General features: G+C 41.2%; 1 long non-coding RNA gene across 1 annotated transcript; it reads left to right on the forward strand.

The window, feature by feature from the left end:
- The first annotated feature begins 363 nt into the window (after window positions 1-363).
- LOC115609529 lies at window positions 364-4031 on the forward strand. Its single transcript, XR_003991890.1, has 2 exons — window positions 364-507; window positions 3092-4031. It is a non-coding gene; the product is annotated as an uncharacterized LOC115609529 (long non-coding RNA).
- The last annotated feature ends 231 nt before the right edge of the window (window positions 4032-4262 follow it).

Here is a 4262-nt window from a genome sequence, read left to right on the forward strand (position 1 = left end):
TTTGCAGGTGATGTCAGACCTCTGTAGCATTTTCCCTGCTGAGACCATGGGCACGAATCCCCATTTACTCCTGGCTCGACCCTGACCATGCATGGGCTCAGTCTCAGCATGCTCAAGAGTGCAGATCCACACCCCACCACTGGTCCCTGCTCAGAGCACTCAGGGGCTCTTGCACAGATTGGTGCAACTAGGTGTTACACAAAGGGAGAATGGTACATTCACTGAAAAGGATGTACCTTTTCATATTTCAAAATAATAGTTCTGTTTTGATTTGCAGATAGTAATACCAAAGGCAGCACCTGGCTACCAAAAGGGCAAGTGGAAAAAGCCTTAATTTAAAGTCTTGTCATAGCTTTCAGGTGGCTGAAGGCCATAACTATGAACATGACCCTTCTGTAGCAGGGCTTGGAGCAGCTATGCAATTGCCTGGAAAGTACCAGAGCAAGCCAAATATATAGCAGATCTGAAATGCGCTGCAAGATGTGATGCAGACATTTTTTCTATAAGGTAAAAAAAAACCCCACTTTTTTATATATATATATATGTGTATATATATATAGGTCAGGTTCTGCATCCACAAGTGAGCGCTGATGGGAATGGCCAGGCTTTCAGGAGCAGCAAGGACCGTGCAGAATTCCTTAAATCAGTGATCTGTGCCATTTGAAAGAGTAGGGCACATAAAACCAGCCTCTAAAGCACACAGTTCAACACATAGAATTTTAGATACTGTTGTTCTGAGAGGTGAAAAGGTAACTCTTGAGAGTTCATCTATAGAAATAGTTATAAACAATAGCCACCGATGTGTGCAAAGCTGAACAATTTTCTAGTATCAGCACTGAGCATGTAATAATGTTTGTTTGGGAGCAAATCCCCCCCCCCTTTTTTTTTCCCCTTAGATAGAACCAAACTTGCAGATGTAACTGTTTATTTCTTAACAAAGTCAAAATAACTGAGAAATTCTGATCTTGCATTGACTCAACTCATTGCCTAAAGCTAAAACAATTTTTAAAAACCTTTTGAAATCAGCAATTAAGCATCAAAACATGTTCTAAACGTCAGTGTTTCAAGACCTTTTTAATTCAGCTCTGCTATTGACTCAATTTGACCCAGAATACTGAATAACTGTGTTCTAAATTTTTTAGTTAGCCTGCTGCCCATCAGAAGTGCCTTGCTCCTTTTCAATTAGGAGTTCAGCTGGCAAGAATAACAGGTTCTGATTGAAATTAGACTGCACTTAATCATATTATGCATCTGAACTTCAGGTTCCTCTAGATGCTCAAGGTAAATTAAAACAATTTTTTCAGGCATGATTTCTAGACAATCAATCTTCTAGAAGAGGAGCATACATTCACACCAAGCTAGAAACAACAAAGTGCAGAACTAAATTGGAGGGCATCAGTTAGAGCACACTAAGCAAATCAGCTGCATTATAGTTTCCTTAAAAAGGGGATGCATTGTCACATTATCTAGTTCCTTTTCAACTTCTAGTAATTAGGGATCCCTTCAGCTAATTTCAGTATGCTTATTAAACTTATAATGCTAGAGGAACATTCCAAACAGGTGGAGAGAAAAGCTTCACAGGTGAAGCTATGCTGCTGTTTGGGAGCCTGGGATTGCTCAAGAGACACAGAGGTGCATGAATTCAATGCAAATAGCTAGCATATAGTATCATATATAGAACAGTGAAGGTTGGAAAGGACTTTAAGATCATCTAGTTTCAACCTGCCTGCCATGGGCAGGGACGCCTCATACTAGACTAGGTTGCTCAAAGCCCTGCCCAACCTGGCCTTGAACACTCGCAGGAATGGAGCATTCATAACTTCCTTGGGCATCCTGTTCCACTGCCTCACCACCCTCACAGTAAAGAACTTCTTCCTTATATAGAACCTAAATGTTCCCTCTAAGTTTGAATCCACTATCTCTTGTCCTCTTGCTACAGTCCCTAATGAATTACCCCATGATACAGCTGTATCATGGCTGATAGTCTTTTCCCCAATCTGTCCCTGCTATTTTTACCTACAGACAGGAGGCAACAAGTTTGAGACCTTCCTGCAGTACTGCGTCCCTCATGCCCCATTACCCATCTGGTTCCCCACAGCAGAACTTGGTAACTTCCAGAGGGCCAGAGATGACCTGAAAGAGTACGTCATCATTCTTTGTAGCTAAGCGGATTTGCTCAACACTTGTGTGTGTCATTTGGGTAGCTACATTGGACAGAGAGCACTAGATTCAGGAGATACCATGGGTAAGACATTCATACCCTGCTCCTCCGTAAAATGGAGCTGAAAAAAGGAGGTAGAAAACTGCTGAAAAGCAGTCTAGCTAGTCACAAGCAATTGCCAATGATAGTTTAAAGGAAAAAAAGAAAGCAAAGCAAACAAACTCCCAATACACACTCTGGAAAACATTTTGAATGCAAGTGGAGAAGGCTGCAGCAACAACAGTGGGCCGTGGGGAGCAGCACATTCGCTGCATTTGACTGTCTCCTGAGCAGTCCCATGCTCCCAAAGAGCAGCATATCTTCAGCACCGGGGCTTGACACTGGGAAATGTAACTCCTGACAATAGCCCACGATGAAGATATCATAACCTAGCTGGAAACATTCCTTAAACTCTGTGCCAAGGAAAATGGTCGAGTACAAACTATTAAGCTGCAATAGCTACCTACCCATTTTATTAGTGTGCACTGAATTTGTTTTGGTTAAATGACTCTCAGGGGAACAAAGAACGGAAACAGGCATTACACTTGTTGCATATTTACCACTGAACTCATTCAGCTCCATTAAATATAGGAGAAGATTTCAAAGCCTTTGCTCATGAGTTGGAAAACTTACCAAGACTGCTTTATTCATAGATACAAGCTAGATTGCCATTTCCTAACTTCTTTTCCCCTTTCTTTTTTAAATGGAAAAATTATCTAAGACTTTGAAAAAATCTTACATACTAAGATCACATAGTTTTCAGTAACAATCATATAAATTTAGGTTAATTTGTTGCTTTTATTCTCCCCTAATCCCTCAATTTGTCTGCCCAGTCTGGTCTTTATTTTTTCTTCCTCTTCATTTGGATATTTATTTGCTGATATCTTACAGACCACAAGTGGAGAAAGACTGCACTAAAAGCCATTCTCCCTGCCAACCAGATAAGCACAGTTCAACAGATAAAACTTAGCAGCTGCGGCGTTCAGAGTGCATTCCCCCCACAGTAGCAATGAATTGCTAAAACTGGAGCATTTGGAATGTCTGAACAGTCACATTTTACCATTAACTTCTTATCACTATTGAAAATCCTGGAGCTGGGCACCTGTTTACCCCATCTTCTGGACCTTCAGGATACTCAGACTTATCCAATCTACAACAAGACCTCAGCTTGGACGCATCGGGCAATGAACCATATGTTCAAACACAGCAATGATTTTAAAATCTTACAACATGGAGAGATTCAGAGTTGCTTTGCAGGAAAATTAACAGCCAAGCTTCTGCAATATTAGTCTAGAGTCAGCTTATGATCGAAACAGATGTAACTAAAAGCCTGACACTCAAAAAGCTCTATTTTAAAGACAGCTTAATCCTCTCGGCACCTTCCTCTTGGATCTGACACTCAAGTTACAGGGTCAACCTCTTGGCTCCTATTCAGAAGGCTTTTTGCTGTACTCCTGTAACCCTCAGCAGAGGACTGGCCCTGGAAGGCATCAGGGCCCACATGGTTTGCATTAGCTTTTGCCACAATGGAAGGAGTATTACACCTTCAGACATCTGTGTAGTTCAAGTAATTAAACAGGGGCATTATAAACACATAACATTTTAGTTAAAGGGCAACAAAACACTTGGAAAAGCAGCAGCTGATTTCAACAAGAACAACTGCAAATTCCTATGCTGCTTTTGTGGCTTGAGCCTGTTTTAGATGCGAATAGCTAGACCTGTTAAAAAGCAATCCTAAGCAGTGATCTCTACTTTTTCAGTAAACAATACCAGATTAACTACGCAGAGCTCTCTGTCCTAATTTTTGTGTCATCAGTCAAGACAAACCCAGAAATAAAAAACCTAAGTAAATATGAAGGCATGTGTTCATGTTTCCAGATTTACTGTTGCTGGACTTTCCCCTTTCTTACTAAGAGTAAACAGAGCCTCTAAAAGACTGCAAGCACACGGGTGACTAATGACGATAACGTGAGCGTCCCTGGGGCTGCCTGAACTTCTTCCAGAAAGTAAAGAGCCCCGTAGCAATCCTGCCAAACTGTTCCATTTTTTCCCCTTGATGTTT

The sequence above is a fragment of the Strigops habroptila genome, chromosome 1 (genome assembly GCF_004027225.2).
Source record: "Strigops habroptila isolate Jane chromosome 1, bStrHab1.2.pri, whole genome shotgun sequence".
In the NCBI taxonomy this organism is placed as follows: Eukaryota; Metazoa; Chordata; class Aves; order Psittaciformes; family Psittacidae; genus Strigops; species Strigops habroptila.